Source organism: Eucalyptus grandis, chromosome 7, assembly GCF_016545825.1.
Source record: "Eucalyptus grandis isolate ANBG69807.140 chromosome 7, ASM1654582v1, whole genome shotgun sequence".
Taxonomy (NCBI): domain Eukaryota; kingdom Viridiplantae; phylum Streptophyta; class Magnoliopsida; order Myrtales; family Myrtaceae; genus Eucalyptus; species Eucalyptus grandis.
Window position 1 is genome coordinate 33,501,792 of NC_052618.1, and position 18,739 is coordinate 33,520,530.

The 18,739-nt window shown below is 36.8% G+C and overlaps 1 pseudogene; it reads right to left on the reverse strand.

Annotated features, from left to right (window-relative positions):
• Window positions 1-1,012: 1,012 nt before the first annotated feature.
• LOC104431787 lies at window positions 1,013-17,781 on the reverse strand (annotated as a pseudogene).
• Window positions 17,782-18,739: the final 958 nt, after the last annotated feature.

An 18,739-nucleotide genomic window follows, 5' to 3' on the forward strand; every position in this document is an offset into this window, starting at 1 on the left:
TTCATATGTAATGGTTATGGTGAAATCGGATGCTTTAACATGTTTATTTGATTGATTAATCGCAAGTTCTGAAATTTTGCTTCTAAGATTGTCAATTTTAAATTATTTTCAAATCTATTTTGATTTGTTAGATAAATTCTAGAATTAGTCTATTTTTACTATTTAATTATTTTATTGATCGTCAATTTCTATGGGACGATATCATTTATCATCACTATATTACATATTCGACACGTTTATTTGCATTTATAATTTTACAAACATCCATATTTGCCAATATGGAGTTTGGCCTTCATGGGAGAGTATTCCTTGGCCGCTAGCATTTATTTTGCGAATTTTGGGGGCAAAGAATGATCCGAGTATTTTATTTTTGTTTTTTGGACGCTCAACAAATAATTAATTTTGCATTTGGATATGGTTCACTCGTGGCTGACGTCTTATCACACAAAGAGAGAGAGAGAGAGAGAGAGAGAGAGAGAGAGAGAGAGAGAGAGAGGGGTTTTGGATGCCCTGAAGTTCAAATAGTAGAGACAGGTGTCAAAATACAGTAAATGGCATAGGTAAATTGGGACACTAATAAATGATCCTCATCCATAAAAGAGACCTCAAGTTTAATTTTCACTCTCCTATCATTGATTTATAGGCATCCCTATTTTTGTTTTCTATAAAAGCATCAATTTGAAACGTAGATCTAGTCACCCCTCTAGTACAATTTATGTTTATAGAGTAGTTCGCTAAGGTTTCGCAAAATTCTACACTACTAGCTATTTAGTCCACTAAATCGTGAGAGAAAATCAAGTATTCTCGAAAAAGGGGTTTTTGTCTATCCAAACAAATTGCCTCATGCTAGGGTTTATCATATGGAGAAATACTAATATTCACACCACATAATATAGAGTGATTGATTTGATGGATGGGGACATTGTGCTTTAGAATTACTTAAAAAAATGTAGCCATGTTTCACAAAGTATTTCCAATGTCATGTATTTTAATTTCAAACTCCAAAGACATGGAGGATAATTAAGTACTTCATTTATAGTTCTTTGTACTCTCAACAAATAAATATGCATATAAACGGTGTTCACTCGTAGCTAAACTCGTTTGACCTCTTATCATAGATGGAAGCAAGAATTCTTTTCAAACATTTATTGTAGATGAAGGGTCGCTCCAACATAGCAAGATGGCCTGCTTTCTCAATGCACTCCAATGATGCTTTATTTCCCAATTTTCTGCCAAAAGAAAGTAATTGAACAGGTCAAGTCAAAAACTGGCAACGGAATTAAGTGGAACGATCATGTATCAACTAAGAGTCCCATCCATAACTGTAACATCAGAAATATTAGCGGATGGGAAAAATTAAAAAAAAGAAAAGAAATTTCTCTCAGGACTATGACAATGTTGGATAAATGTTGTGAATTCAATTCAACCATGTAATCTTTATATATATTATTTTAAAGTAGTCTTTTGGATATTAAATGCACCAAACGCAATGAAATCAGTATTTTCTTCTTCAAATGAAATTTTGAGAGTTTTGCCAAGGAAGCGAAAATTAAAGAAAGCGCACTCTTGGACATTAAAAATATAACCATTTTTTTCAGGAGACGGAAAGTTAAAGCAATGTAGACTATTTTTTGAACACCAAATGCTCTAAATTTAGTGAACGAGTCATTTCTTTTTCAAATAAAAATTTGAAGTTCACCAAGAAAGTGAAATTAAAGAAAGTCTTTTCAAATTCAATGTGCATGAAAACGGTAACATAAGTATTTTATATATGCAACAAAATTGACTACGTACAATAGCTACAACGTAGATATAGATCTTTCAGTATGTTTACATATAAATAACAATAATTAAGCTACATGCTACACAAGAGAAACATGATTTATAATCTAATTGGTGAGAAAAAAAGAAGAAGAAAAAAAGATAGACTTTACTCTTTGATATCTTTCACTAAGCCTACATTGAAGATCTTATCGTCCACGCCGCAGAGTAGATGGACCTTCTGCAAAGATCATTATAATCATCATAGTTCTTAAATATGAACTGTATCAAAAAATACCACAATGTATAGATCAATCAGAATTGAAAATAAACATAAATTGAATTTTACTTATCAAATGTAGACGGTTTTGATCATTATAAAGGAAGCTGGAGAGACATAAATTTCTGCACGATGTCACGTGATTGCATGCACCCATGTGTATTGTTTGTGGAAGAGTTGGTTTAAACTATTACAGTCACTAAGCGACATTGAATAGGAATAAGGTTTCAATCTTCTTGTGAGTATTTTCTTCTTTTTTTTCTTTTTTTATAAGGGTGCATTTATTTGGCAAAATATGAATGGTTTTAGATAATATTTCTCTCAAAATGATCGTTTCTATAACTTACAAAAAAATAAATAAAAGAAAAATATTTTCATTATCCACAAAAAATTTAGACATAGATTGTGATCGATAAAAAAAAATCAATGACTAATTATTTCAAACAATATAAGCAATAATTTTTAAATATATATTTTTAAAACATTCATTTTTGGTGAAATAAACGAAGCATAAATTCCTAATTTTCTTTTCAAATATAGCTGCCATCAGAGTAGGTCACACATGTTCCCCCCTATCTCCTGACAAGAAGCAATACTAGCATCTGAGCTAAATACACGGGAACCATCTCACAACCTTGCTGACTTTCATCTATACAGGGTAAGATGTACGCATATGAATACCCTTTTTTGCTTTAAGAAAAGGAGGAGGAAGCTTCTTCAAGATTATATTAAACCTGGGAGTAGTCTGGCAAAATGAAGTCCTTGTCTGGAATGATCAAAGCCTCCAGCAGTTCAGCTCTCTCCTTTCTGTAGTCAAACATGACCTACAATCCAATAATTTAAAAACTCATACCTATCCAAAATTCTAAAAAATAAAATAAAATAATATCTCGCTTTCATCATGATGTATTAAAGATACGAAGCTTATCCCACTTCAACGATTTTCTACCAGTGAAATTTTAAGTTATAATAACCTAAATAGTTCTGGTTCAGAGTGTAGGCCTAAGGCCTATTTATTTTGGCAATTTAAGTAAACAGATACTTCTTTTGACTTTTTCGAAAGGCATTACCTGAACTTTAAGAAATCATATAAGAAAAATTGTAATATGTGACTGCTATACTTCCGAAGACTTTCTAAAGTGTTTGGACAAGGAAAAATTTAGTAGGTGCCAAACAATAATATACGCAAAGCACCTCAAAACGACCTTATTATTTTCTCTGTTAGTTATAGAGTAGTAATTTATGTTACTTCAATGTGCAGCAATTCTCAGAATTTTGTTATTTTCGTGTTGTTCCTTTATGTTACTTCAAAAAATCGTAAATCTTAAGATTAGGATTGAGACTGTATTTATTTATTTATTTAACTAGAATACTCCATTTTTTTGGCTTTTTAAAGTATAAAAAATAGAGAATTTCTCGTTATGCACTTTGTATTATGCGATTCACTCACATCTATATGTTTTCTCTTTGTCAAATTCTAAATATCAATATTTTGACCCAAAAAATTCTATAAATATCGATATTTCAAGTGTTATGATTAAATCATAGAGAAAATTCCAAATGAAGGCCGAAGTGATCTCATTTTCTCAAAAAATGACCTAAGGTTGCAATTGTTTTAAATAAAGGTGTGAAATATCCTTATTTTCTCACATAAGAGCCTAAAGTGAATATATTTCAAATAAGAACCTAAAGTGGTTATATCAATCTAAAAAAAAAGGGCCTAAACTCACTATTTAGTGAAGGGCAATTTTATCTTTTAAATTTAATTTTTTTTCTTTTTATTCTTTCTTTTTTCTGTTTTTTTCCTTCCAAAAAAACTATTTAAAAAAAAAAGGTGACCATGCACAGGAGGCAGGCTTTCTCGCACCTATGGCATCGCCTCATCACCAGTGGGGTAGCAGCGATGGCTAGCAAGGTCACCAGTGCCTAGGCAAAGGCCAACGGCCCTTACCAAGCAGAGGCAAAGGGTTGCTAGCCCTTGCCAGAAATTAAGAGAGGGTGGCAACCCTCTCCTGGATCTTGCCCAAGCCTAGCAGTCCTCGCCCAATGCCCCCGACCTTGGTGGTGTGGTCCAAGGGTGCTGGGCGAGCACCAGTGATCCTCGCTCAAATCTAGGAGAGGGTTGCTGCCCTCTCCCATCTCTAGCAAGGGCTTATAGTGTGGCACCCCTCAACGGCTCCCGATCCGTTAGGGTCGCCACTATTCACTTCTCTTTCACTTGACTTGATAATGTAATACTTTGATATCAAGGAATCTCACACAAAACAGTACGGTCCATGAATCATAGTTTCCAAAATTTCAACATTTCAGCTTGCACAGTTTCGGAAGTAATTTAAATTAAATACCCAAATGAATTCCAAAATTCTGAAATTTTGATATGTTATAGAAAAGTCCTAAATGTAAATATCTTGTGAAGAAATAAAAACCCAAATCGTTCTATATTAATATATATAGACGATTCATTCCCCCTGTTCTTGGTGTCGTTTTTTCCAGATTATCATCTTCTTTGAAACTCGTTTCACCGACCTACATATGTTCGTTTCCTCTAAATTTTCAGTATGTTATTTCTCAGAATATTAACTACAACTTTCATTAAGGACATATGATAAAATTTTAACTGTATAATTTTATAAAAATCACGGAATCATACTAGGTCGAGGTAGCGTTTTCCCAGATCCAGTTTCTTCAAAGAACAACGATTTCACCGACCTATTTTTGTTCATTTCCTCTAAATTTTTTATATGTTTCTCCTCAAGAAGTACACTACAACTTTAATTAAGATATAAAAGTGATATTTTCACAAGAAAGATACTTTACAGACCACGAAATCACTAAAGGTCAGCACAACAAATTCCAGATCTAATTTCTCCAAAGAAAAATCATTTCACTAACCAATAATTGTTCGTTTTGTCTCAAATTTTATTATGCTGTTCCTCAAGGTATTATCTACAACTTTTATGAAGAAATAAAAACGAGATTCCAACTAAAAAGTTGCATGCAGCTCACAAACTCTTGAAAGGTCGGACTGGTTTTTCCCAAAACAGCATGCTAGGCCAGCAAATCTCTCTCCAAAGCTCCGAAATTTCATCTCTTCCATCACAACCAAAATTCGCCATTTTCTACACACACATCACAGCAAGCAAAGGGTAGGTTTTAGGACTCTACTTGCCTCGAATTTAAGCACAAAACAGCGACAAACGGTGGGCAAGGAGGCGAATGAACGGCAGTGAACAAACCTCCTCCTTCCTCTCGCATGCACGGTCTCTTTCTCTCTTCCTTTCTTCGCACGACACTCCTCTCTTTCTTGGTAACCCTCTCTCTCAAATCGCCCACTTCTCTTTCCTTTCCCCCCCTCAATGATTTGAAATCATTGATTTTGCATGGCTTCTTACACTTGGCTACAAATGGGCAACACTTGGCAAGCTTTTCTTGCCACTTGGCATTTTTGCCATGCACATGATGGGCCTTCATTTGGCTGGGCTTGGGCCAGCCTTGGTCAACTACTTCATGGGCTCCTTGGGCCGGGCCTCTTGGCCCACTTTGGGTCCAACACTTTTGGGCCAAAAATCCAACTTTTTAAATGGCTAAAAAATAATACTAAATAAGCCCATAGTTGCTCTCAACAATTTACTTTAATCCCCACTTAATTTCATAATCTCAAATACTCCCATGGCCATAAAATTGTGTAATATAAATTAATAAAAATCCAACTTATAAAGTACATGGCCAAGAATAAAAAATTTCCTATCAATTTATCCTTTAATACAAATTCTTAATCACTCATGGACATAGGATATATTTCCAACCAAATAATTGTCTATTAAAATGATCGGCCTTAATCTATTGTAATTCATCGGTCTAATGGCTATAATATAATCCGATGGCGCTTCCATCACTTTTTCTTGGTTCATGGTATATCGAGGGGTTGTCATGAAATTTTGGAATGCCACTACAGACCCTCGCCCTGGCCGACGAGGGTCTATTGGCCCTACCCGGCGGTGTTGTTTTGTCGCCCTACCAACAATGGGGTGGCAACCATCTGTTTTTGTTGTTGTTGTTGTTGTTGTTGTTTTTATTATTATTATTATTATTATTATTATTATTATTATTATTATTATTATTATTATTATTATTATTATTATTATTATTATTATTATTATTATTATTATTATTATTATTATTGTTATTATTATTATTATTATTATTATTATTTTTATTTTTATTTTTATTTTTATTTTTATTTTTATTTTTATTTTTATTATTATTATTATTATTTTTATTATTTTTATTATTTTTATTATTTTTATTATTTTTATTTTTTGTAATTTTTAAATTTTTAATATAATTTAAATTAAATTTAAATTGCATTCGGACAATATCATTATTTGGCCGGGGAATTTTTTACCGGTCAGCAAGGCTAGTTCTTTATTTGAAACAATCATAATCACTTTAGATCATTCTTTGAAACTAATATAACCACTTCAAACTCTTATTTGAAACAAAATTCACTTTAGATCCTTATTTAAGAAAAAGAGAATACTCCATACCCTTATTTAGAATTTTCCCTAAAGTCATACAGGAGTTTGCGACATTGAAAAATATTAAAATTGTAAAAAATTATATTATAAAAACGAGGAAAGAATTTAAAGAAAGGAAAGTGATCGTGATGGCGCCAATCTGCCCTAAGATGATGTCAAGGTGACTGCTCGGTGACGTTGAGCGCGACAAATGTGGATTGACTAGGATTAGGTAGAAGAGAGATGGGTAATTTAGAGTTAGGGGAGTTTGGGGTGTAAGCGAAGATGAATGTGCATGTCATTTTCTTATTCGATGGTCAGAGGGACCATCATTTGTCCTTTATGTTCCCAAGCCTAGCTAATGGTCAGAGGGACCATCATCTAATGGCTCATGTTCCATCCATGCTCTAAAGAGTACAACGTGATGACTTGCTTGAGAACTTCCCCTTTATATTAATTATACATGTCGAAATCCTTCATTCGGTTTTCTTACTAAGACTATGCCAGAGTAGTCACTGGTGAATATGGACATCCAAGGAATTAACACTTCACGTAGTAATCAAAGTTTAGGAGCACAGCAAAGCCAAAGATAAATTAGGATTTGAACGATCCATGAATTAGCACTCAGGTGCACACGCTCACAGGCATAACTATAGAGAGAGATCTCTTTTTTGTTTTGTAACATGACAAAAGCCATCTGAAATACCCAAAAAAATTAAATAAATGCTCTGCTAATCCTAAGTGACACTAGAAAATAAAGAATAATCTAACACGGCAAACAAATATGAAAAATGAGCAAATGCATAAATTAACGCAGGAAATAAACATAAATGTGCCCCCAAAACATGCTTAAATGACTGAATGCTTAAATGGCAGATTTTGAGGCCCAACCGATTATGAACAAGCTTTCCGAATTGACTTGGTAAGTTTTCTTGGATCAAAAGTTATGCCCGTTATCTCATGCGCTAAGTAGACTTTTGATTCGAGCTGGCCTATTAGAACATGTTTGTCGGAACACTCCAAAAAATCTCTAGTAACTACATCCGTGTCATTTAGTAGCATTTCTCGTTTCATTGACTACAATCACTCAGAACATATCAAGGAAACGAATTTATAACACTTTTGATTTTTCATTTTTGGCACAATTTTTAACCCAAACTTATATTTTCCCATTATCATGTCCACTGCACATCACAGAGCTAAGAGTACAACTTATCTCATCTTTTTGTACAAATTTCTCTTTTACCCTGAATTAGTGTAAAAATGAATAATATAGAAAATGGAAGAAAACTTAATTTACCAAAGTACACATAATAGAAAAAAAAAAAAAAACAAGACATCAATAATAACATTAAACATTACTAAGGGAAATGCACTTGGGAGAATGCAAATACTTTCGAGATAAAAAGGTTTTTCGAAATGTTACGTCTTTTGGTAAATTGTAATCTCAAATAGCATTGAAATATAATTTTAGCATAAATATCGTTTGGCAAAACTCACATTTGTAATAGGTTTTTGCTATTTTTTTTTTTAATCTGAAAATCAAATCCGACAGTCAGCGGCCAAATCTGGTCACCTGAGGTCACGACCTCAGGCAACACTGTCATCTAAGGTCGCAGAGGCTAGATCTGACCTCCAGACCACCAAATCTGGCTGCCTGAGGTCGCGGAGGCCAGACCTAGCCGCCGGACAGCTAGATCTAGCCTCCAAACCACTAGATCTAGCAGCCTGAGGTCGCGACTGTTGGGGTTTCTGAATCATGTATAAGAAATATTAACATAAAGTACGCAGCGGAAACAAATATATATTTTACACATGATTCTCCTAAGGCGTTGTTCGTGCGTTTTAATCAAAAATCTAAATATCAAAAGGGAGTTAAACGAATTACCTCTCGAAGCGCACTTTAAACAAGTCGGTTCGGATGTTCTCTGATTCGAGTCCCACAAGTGTCGGACCTCTAGTTCGAGACACACCAACAACGAACGTCGAACGGAAGAGAATTTCGGATATTCACCACCTCGATCGTGCTAGCAATCACGTGGAAACAAACCGTCGTATCCTTGATGTATAATAGTCACGGCCCGAACGAGATAATGTTCTTCTTTCTTGCGTCTCAAAAAACACAAGAACACGCACACAATTTGCTCTCTGTTTTCAGCAAAGCAATTTCTCTCTAAAACACAAATGCACACCCTCCTTTTCTCTGTCTTTTTCAACAAAAGGAGCACACCACTCGTCGCACCAATTTTTAACTCTTTTAAGGCATTTATTAGACGAGCACTTCACGGTTCAGCAACGGTTGCTGATCGTGGGATGAGCAACCGTTGCTGATCCTCACGATTATGCACGATTGTGCATAAACGGTCAGCAACCGCTGACCGTTCGTGCACAATTTCGTGCATGATGGTCGCGATTGCTTGATCGTGCATGCTACGTGCATGATGGTCAGCAACTGCTGACCATCTCACACGATTTTGTGCAAATCGTGCATGTGCACGATTTCGTGCACATGCACACTTTAATTAGTTAATTAATTAATTAAACAGATAAAGGATTAATTAAAATAACATAATCCTTAGCAGCTTTAGGGCATTTTCTAACAATCTCCCACTTGCACTAAAGCCAACTTGTTTGGTATGTTAACATATATCTACTTTGGGCATGCGTGTGCATCATATGCAAGTAGGCTCGTGACTATGATACAAATTAAATTAAATCTCATTTAATTTAATTTCAAATCGACTCAATTCGATTGTAGTAATTGCAAACACATTTGCAATAATATTTCTCTCTTGTTCCACGTCATCCTAGTTGTTTATGGTGTGTGACATCCCTAGGTTCATCACTAAGCTGGTAGTAAGACTTGTACTACCACATTAATACTTCCAAAAGAATTAATTGTCCCGATTAATCTTTTAGGTCCTACAAGCCACGATTGACATCTAGCAATATGTCATGGCTACCCAGATAGTGTGAATGCTTTAAGAACATAATGAACCTGTCGGCTTTGGCTACGGTGTAATTCAATCCCTCGTCTTACTATGTCCCGATCAAACAAAGACCATGGAATATTTGTCAAGTCATTAATTCGATCATATGCACAAATCTAATTGACATGCATTTTATTCGAGACATAAACAATTTATTCTCGATTACAACCCCGGCCGAGGATTTCAATGCAGTGTCACAATTAGATCGCATAGGACATCATTATCGTACCTTGCATATAACAAGGAGACAGATTCCATATTGCGCACACGTGTAACTTCGTATATGAACAAACTATGATCATCAAGTATAAAGACGGATCGACGACCCGGCATTATGTGCACCCGTGAACCATAGTTGTTCGATACACAAGTTAACACTTGTGCCTCGGAGTCTAAGGATTATTTACACAAAACCAAAGCATGAACAATTAGACATTGACCACGCTAAAAGCTTCCATGTCGCTAATCGTTCCATATGCATCACGTTCAGTGAATTTGTCTAATACAAACACCTATGTTCTAACTCAGGCATCATAATACCCAATGACATGTGACTCATCATTCCCTTAAGTATCCAATACTTAATGGCGAAGTTAAGAACACACCGGTCTCAACGGGATTATTAATATCCACTTAATAATCCATCGACCAGGAACAATTTAAAGATTCAGTCTAACTATGAACCCGTCACATATATTCTTGACGTCTCAAGAATAGGTCTAGTTGCAACTGATCTTATGGAATCATTCATCAATATAAAATAATTGGACAAATGAATGAATACGTCATTGCCATTAATTAAATAATAATAATGAAAGTACAACTGAAATCCCTAATATGTAACTATTACATAGCAACTTTAGGGCATACATCTAACAATTTCTCACTTGCACTAAAGCCAACTTGTCTGGTACCTCAAACCCATTTTGTCAATATGTCTTTCAAAAGAAGATTGAGGTAAGGCCTTAGTGAAGGGATCTGCCACGTTTTCTGCTGAGGCAATTTTCTGCAAGGCGATATCACCTCTCCCAACAATTTCTCGATGAGATGGAAGCGTCTCTCAATATGCTTGGACTTCGGTGAGACCTTGGTTCCTTAGCTTGAGCTATCGCCCCATTGTTGTCACAAAACAATGTGATCGGTTGCTCAATTGAAGGAACGACTCCAAGTTCAGAAATAAACTTCTTCATCCAAGCGGCTTCCTTTCTTGCTTCAGAAGCAGCTACATACTCGCCTCGGTGGTGGAATCGCGGTTATGCTTTGTTTGGAACTTTTCCAACTAATCGCACCACCATTGAATGTAAAGACAAACCCAGATGTAGACTTATAATCATTAGGATCCGATTGAAAATCGGAATCAGTATAAGCTACAACTTTAAATTCTCCTTCTCCATATATCAAGAATAAATCTTTAGTCCTTCGCAAGTACTTAAGAATATTCTTGATTGCTATCCAATGCTCTTCTCTGGATCGCCCGATATCTGCTGGTAATACTTACAGCATGCGCAATATCAGGTCTAGTACATAGCATAGCATACATTATGCTTCCAATAGCGGATGCATATGGTATCTTTGCCATCCGCTCTCTTTCTTCGGGAGTGTTGGGACACATCTCCTTAGAAAGACGGATCCCTTGCCTAAAAGGCAATAATCCTCTCTTGGAACATTGCATGTTAAACCGTGTTAACACTTTGTCTATGTACGTAGATTGTGAGAGGCCAATCAATCGTCTTGATCTATCTCTATAGATCTTGATACCTAAAATGTAGGTTGCCTCTCCTAAATCTTTCATGGAGAATTTATGTGACAAGAATAGTTTTATCGATGATATCATTCGTACATCATTTCCAATCAAAAGTATATCATCAACATACAAAACCAGAAATGCAATTGCACTCCCCTTTGATCTTCTTATATACACAAGGTTCATCCAGATTTTTTATGAAGCCAAACGATTTGACTACCTCATCAAAACGGATATTCCAACTTATGGAGGCTTGTTTGAGTCCATAAATGGATCTCTTAAGCTTACACACCTTCTGTTTTTCACTATTAGATTCAAAACCCTGTGGCTGTTCCATATAGATGTCCTCATCGAGAAAACCATTTAGAAAAGCCGTTTTGACATCCATCGGAATATCTCATAATCAAGGTGTGCAGCTATAGCCAACATAATCCGAATGGATTTTAGCATGGCCACAGGTGAGAAAGTTTCGTCATAATCAATTCCTTCTTTTGACGATATCCTTTCGCCACCAGCCGTGCTTTGTAAATTCCAATTTGACCTTCAACATTCATCTTCCTCTTGAAGATCCATTTACAGCCAATTGGTACAATACCATCAGGCGGGTCGGTCAAGGTCCAAACCTCATTGGAATACATTGAATCCATTTCGGATTTCATGGCCTCTAGCCATTTACCGAATCGATGTCCAACATCGCCTCCTCATAGGTTTTAGGATCACCGAGTTGATCACTATCATTCACAATGAATAATGGTTCGATATGATCAACCGAGTGTCTATAACGGCGAGGTGGGCGAGACGTTCTCGCACTTCTCCTAAGAGGTTGTGTATCGAAGCTCCCCCTTTGAATCAAAGATTGGTATCGAACTCGGTTGTTTGGCACTTCATTATTTTCTTCTTGTAAGACTATTTTCCTTGGCACCACTTTCTTGGATGAGTGATTCTCCAAAAAAGAAGCGTGCTTGCATACCAAAATTCTTTGGTTTGAATGAAAATAGAAATAATATCCAAGAGTTTCCTTTGGATATCCAATGAAGCGACCTTGTTCAGATCTTGCCTCCAATTTTTCCATTTTTAGCTTTTTCACGAAAATTTGGACAACCCCAAATCTTAATATGATTAAGATTGGGTTTCCTACTATGCCATATCTCATAGGGCGTAGTTGGAACAGATTTGGACGGCACTTTATTCAGTATATACAGCTGTCTCAAGGGCATATCCCCAAAGGGATATTGGCAAATCGGTGTAACTCATCATAGATCGTACCATATCTAATAAAGTACGATTTCTCCGTTCAGATACACCATTATGTTCTGGAGTTCCAGGAGGTGTCTATTGTGATAAAATGCCATTCTCTTTAAGAAAGTCCAGGAATTCGGTACTAAGGTATTCACCTCCTCGATCGATCGAAGAGCCTTAATACATTTTCTGTTTGTTTCTCAACTTCAGCCTTGAATTCCTTGAACTTTTCAAAGGATTCAGATTTATACTTCATGAGGTATAAATAACCATACCGTGACCGATCATCGGTGAAGGTAATGAAGTAATTATAACCACCTCTAGCAGTTTCATTAATTGGTTCACATACATCTGTATGTATTAATTCTAATATGTCGGCAGCTCGCGCACTTTGTCCCACAAAAGGCGCTTTGGTCATTTTTCCTAGAAGACATGCCTCACAAGTCGAGTATGACTCAAAATTTAAAGGATCAATGTATCCATCATTACTCAACTTGTTAATTCTGTCTTCTCCAATATGACCTAATCGGAGATGCCAAACATACTTTTATTTGGACCGTCTCTAGGGCGTTTATTAGTTATGGCATTTATATCAATTCTATTTTGCTTATTGGCATTGGTAATCGCATTACCGGACATTGTAATGGTATAAAGATTGTTGGTTAATAAGCTAGAACCAACACATATTCTATTATGATAAATAGAACATACATCATCAGCAAAAGAAAATTCATAATTCTCTTTACCCAAACGAGGTACGAGAGATGATGTTCCTAACAGCATTCTTATAATGCAAACAGTTCTTTAAAACCAATACATGTCCGAAGGCAAACATAAACGAAAAGTCCCTATAGCTAATGCAGCAACTCTTGCTCCATTGGCAAACGTCGAGACAATCTCATTTTGCCTTAGCATCCTGCTTATTTCAGATTCTGCAAAGACATACAAATATGTGAAGTTGCAGCAGAATCTAGAACCCATGAGCTGGATTCAGCACTAACCATAAGATTGGTTTCAATAAGCATAGACACCATACCTTCATAAGGTCGGTTCTTGGGCTTGACCTTCAAGCTCGCGAGGTACCTCTTGCAGTTCCTCCTCCAAAAGTGCCCTTTGACACCACAAGTAATGACATTTCCCTTTATCAATCATGGGTTTTGGTTGCACAACAGGTTTGGCGAGGCCTCTTCCATTTATTCTTCTTTAAAACGGTCTTACCCTTTGAAGAAGAAGCCTTAGCCATAGCCACTACATTTGGCCTCGTGTTATGCATTTCCTTCTCATAAACTACCAACATGCTATGTAACTCAGCAAGAGTTTTCTCCATCTTATGCATGTGGAAGTTTTGGACAAAACCAGAGAAGGAATCGGGTAAAGATTGGAGGATCAAATCCACAGCTAACTCATTGTCCATAACAAGATTCAGCCTAGCCAATTCTTCAATGTGCGGATCATTTTCAAAGCATGATCATTAACAGATGATCCTTCAGCCATCCTCATACGGCACAATGCCTTAGATATCTCATATCTAGAGGTTCGACCATTCTCATCAAAGTATTCCTTTAAGTGCAAAATGATCGACCCAGCATCTTCCATAGATTCATACTTCTTTTGTAATTCATTATTCATAGAAGCAAGCATATATGACCTAACTTTTAAGTCATCATCACGCCACTTATCATAAGTGACACGCTCCTCTTGGGTCCCACCCTCAGGAAAGGAGGTTGGCATCTTTTCATCAAGCACATACCCAATTTTTTCTGAATTGAGAACAATTCTCAAATTCCTCACCCAATCAGTGAAATTGGGTCCAGTCAAACAATTCTTGTCAAGTATAGAAGCGAGTGGGTTTGTGGTCACCATTTTCAGAGTAATAATATATATGTTGCAGAAAATAAATTGTTAGCCGTTGTATCTTTCAAAGTAACTATTTCATTTTGGCCTTTAAATGAAATAGATCCTCCCACTAAATTTATATTCGAATCCCATACTCCTTAAGATGGGAAGCGGTAATCTTTGTTGGGTAAAGATTACTAGTGGGGATTGGAGTCCCACTAGCCCAAAGTCCACCTCACCTAACAGTTATTGGTGTCCTATGAACTTAGTGAGTGAACCAGCTTGTTCAACGCATCATATGCGAGTCCCAATCATAACTTCGGCCTCTAGACCATGAAAGCCTCACCTAACAGTTATTGGCATCATGATCATAGTTAAGTCTAGCCCATCGTCTCATGCAAGTATTGAAAACACAAATAATTCCCTCACCTAACAGTTATTGGAAATCATTTGGCTCCAACCCCACAACATCATATGCATAATGGAGTGGTCCAATATTATAAATGGTAATTAACCCCTATGTATCCATAACCGGTTAATTAACCACTATAATATTGGATCAAACCACGACGATGGAAGGCCACGAGTCCGAAACCCGTTTCGACTTAATATTCTTTGTAAGGAGATTTGGGTCGTTATTAACGGTCTCACTTTGCACATTAATTGGTTTAACATGCACGATACTATAAACACAATAAATAAATAGATATCACATAATATCTATCCTATGTGGTGATCATGGAATTATGGTTCAATGGGTCTCGAGCCAAAGAGACTCATTTAGCCATTTTAATATTTTAATAATATGGACCTGCTCTTCACTTTTTCTTCAATCTTTGAACTCTTCAAAGACCGGGCCCAGAAGAGCTCACCGGTTTAATGGCTCCTCCAATGGCTCCTCCTCTCTTGTAGTATTTACATCAATAATTGAAATACTACACTATACTTAAATTACATTTCATAAAAATAAATATAAAAAGAAGGACACAGCCTCCATTTAATAATTACATCCCCAAAAAGAATACCTGTAATCATCATACATTCATCCATACGACAATCACAACAATTAGGGATTTTTCCATGATCACCACCCTTCCTTACGAGCCATAAATTCAAAATTTAAAGCTCTGGAAGGCATGCATAAAATTCTGCATATCATTTGTAGAATATAAACACAAAGTATAACAAGTTACGGATTTTTTGATTCAAAATTGATTTAGTTCTAATTTTTGCTTTGTTGATTAAATTTATCACATAAATCAATCAACTTCTATAGGCCACATAAGAGCAAGAGAACCAATTCTCTTAACAAAAGTAAATTGGCCATTAGAATGCAAAACTATATTTGAACTATAAATCAATTAAACGCACGAAAACGCCTAAGGTTGGCTCGATACCACCTTTGTTGGGGTTTCGAATCATGTATAAGAAATATTAACATAAAGTACGCAGCGGAAACAAATATATATTTTACACATGATTCTCCTAAGGCGTTGTTCGTGCGTTTTAATCAAAAATCTAAATATCAAAAGGAGTTAAACGAATTACCTCTCGAAGCGCGCTTTAAACAAGTCGGTTCGGATGTTCTGATTCGAGTCCCACAAGTGTCGGACCTCTAGTTCGAGACACACCAACAACGAACGTCGAACGGAAGAGAGAATTTCGGATATTCACCACCTCGATCGTGCTAACAATCACGTGAAACAAACCGTCGTATCCTTGATGTATAATAGTCACGGCCCGAACGAGATAATGTTCTTCTTTCTTGCGTCTCAAAAAACACAAGAACACGCACACAATTTGCTCTCTGTTTTCAGCAAAGCAATTTCTCTCTAAAACACAAATGCACACCCTCCTTTTCTCTGTCTTTTTCAACAAAAGGAGCACACCACTCGTCGCACCAATTTTTAACTCTTTTAAGGCATTTATTAGACGAGCACTTCACGGTTCAGCAACGGTTGCTGATCGTGGGATGAGCAACCATTGCTGATCCTCACGATTATGCACGATTGTGCATAAACGGTCAGCAACCGCGACCGTTCGTGCACAATTTCGTGCATGATGGTCGCATTGCTGATCGTGCATGCTACGTGCATGATGGTCAGCAACTGCTGACCATCTCACACGATTTTGTGCAAATCGTGCATGTGCACAATTTCGTGCACATGCACACTTTAATTAGTTAATTAATTAATTAAACAGATAAATGATTAATTAAAATAACATAATCCTTAGCAGCTTTAGGGCATTTTCTAACAGCGACCTCAAGCGGCGTTGTCTAGTGTGCGCGAGCCGAGCGAGTGGGTCACGCCACCCTAGGTGGTGGTCACCGGGACGCGTGACCCCTAGGCGGCGGTGGCGATTGCTAGAGAAGCCCAACTCTTAGGCGGGGAAGAAGAAGACGAATGGGGAAGAAGATTGGTGGGGAAGAAAAAGATGAATAGTGACACGGTGAACAATGAAATTGTATTTCCAAAATACCGAATACTCAAAGTAGGTCCGAACCAATATTGGGCTTTTAGTATTTGGAATGCTGATATTTAGCCAATGAGCTTTCAAAATTGTTTGCCAAATGCAAAATATTTTTCCTAAGAGGCTTTGGAGGCTCAAAGCCCATTGGGAAAGTCGAACCAAATGGAGCCAACATATAAAAGGACCGGCTTCCAATAATATCTTGTTAAATCACTTAATCTATAAATTTTACGGATGCATATAATAAATTTCGGGTTTCAAGGTGTTTGTGTGCCTAAGTAACGTAGAAAAGTCTATGGAGCTCGTACCTCTAGACCGTCCTTGAAAACACGATCAGGGATTCTGGGCAACTTGTGGCTCCCAACTTCAAACATCTTCTTCACCTCACCTACAGAATTAGGCAACAAAAGATCTGACCATGCTGGAAACCCCAATCTCTCCAGGCTCTCCTTGCTGATCGACTCGGTCAGCACCGGTACAGTGCACGTCGCCACCACCGACTTCACCAGCTCGGGCCTTGACTCAGCCAATTTGAACGCCACCATCCCACCGTAGCTCGACCCACCACCGTGCACTGCCGCAACCCAAGTGCAGCCAGCCCCTTCGCCACGCACTCTGCCTGGAAGTCCACCGTCCGGTGGCTGTCGCCCGTGGCAGAGCCGCCGAAGAAGAGGAGGTCTGGCACGTAGACGGCATACTTCCTCGCGAGCGCGAGGACCTGGAACTGCCACGTGATCATGCCGTCACCGACAAAGCCGTGAAGGAAGACTACAGCATTCTTGTTTTTGTTTGGTGTTCGGGTTGGAGCCCAGAAGTTCATGGCAGTTCCTGGTTCGATCTCAATCTTTCGAGGTCTAACGCCGGCGAGCTTCATTGCCGCTCGCAACAAGGACTGGTAGAGCTTGATTGTGTTCACCATTCTCTCTCTCTCTCTCTCTCTCTCTCTCTCTCTCTCTCTCTCTCTCTCTCTTCTCTCTCTCTCTCTCTCTCTCTCTATTTGTTTTTGTGGGCTCTGCTTATAGTGATTTGTCTGTATCGAACAAAACTGTCGCAAGTCAATGTTGCCGCCGTGCTAAAAACCAATAACACGGCAATCTAGTTCTCCGTTCCTTTTTACTTTTTCTATCATGGGATTGAGTTGTCCAACCCAAGCTTCACGTTACTTTATGACTATTGGTCATCCATCAATTTATTTCTGTAGGTCTTTGTTCAAATCCAGGTCAATTGAAAATCATTTCTTTGCTTTATTTTAGGTCCAATTCAAATTCCCCCAGCACTGAAAGATATCTTCCTCGTGCTTTTCTTGCTGCATAATGACATCTTTATATGTTGTTAGTACTAAGTAACACTAACATGCGACATAGACATGCGATATGATACAACACGACACATCGATACGCCATTTTTAAAAAATAAAAATTCCAACACTTTTGGACACATTATATATATTAAATAAATATTTTTATTTTTAATTAATTTGATTCAAATTCACAAATAAATAAATAATAATAAAAGAACTTACAATAAATTTATGCTAATAATATTAATAAATATATTCATAGAAAATTCAAAAGACATTCATAATTAATGCATACCCATATTTAAGAATATGTTTTTAATTTTAATAAAAATTATAAATGAAATTAATGACTAACAAAAAATATAATCAAATTTATTTAAATAAATCTATGATTTTTCATAATAATTAAAATTTATCATTATTTAATATTCAATATTTTTATTTTTTAAAATCACTTTTAACTCATTTATTTATTTTTTAACAAAAATAACTTTACCAACCCCCCCCCCTCATTCCTCTCTCCCCTGTTCCCACGCCACCCCAAAATCTCCCCCTCGATTTCTTCCCCTATTCTCTCTCTCCCCTCCCCTTTTACCCATG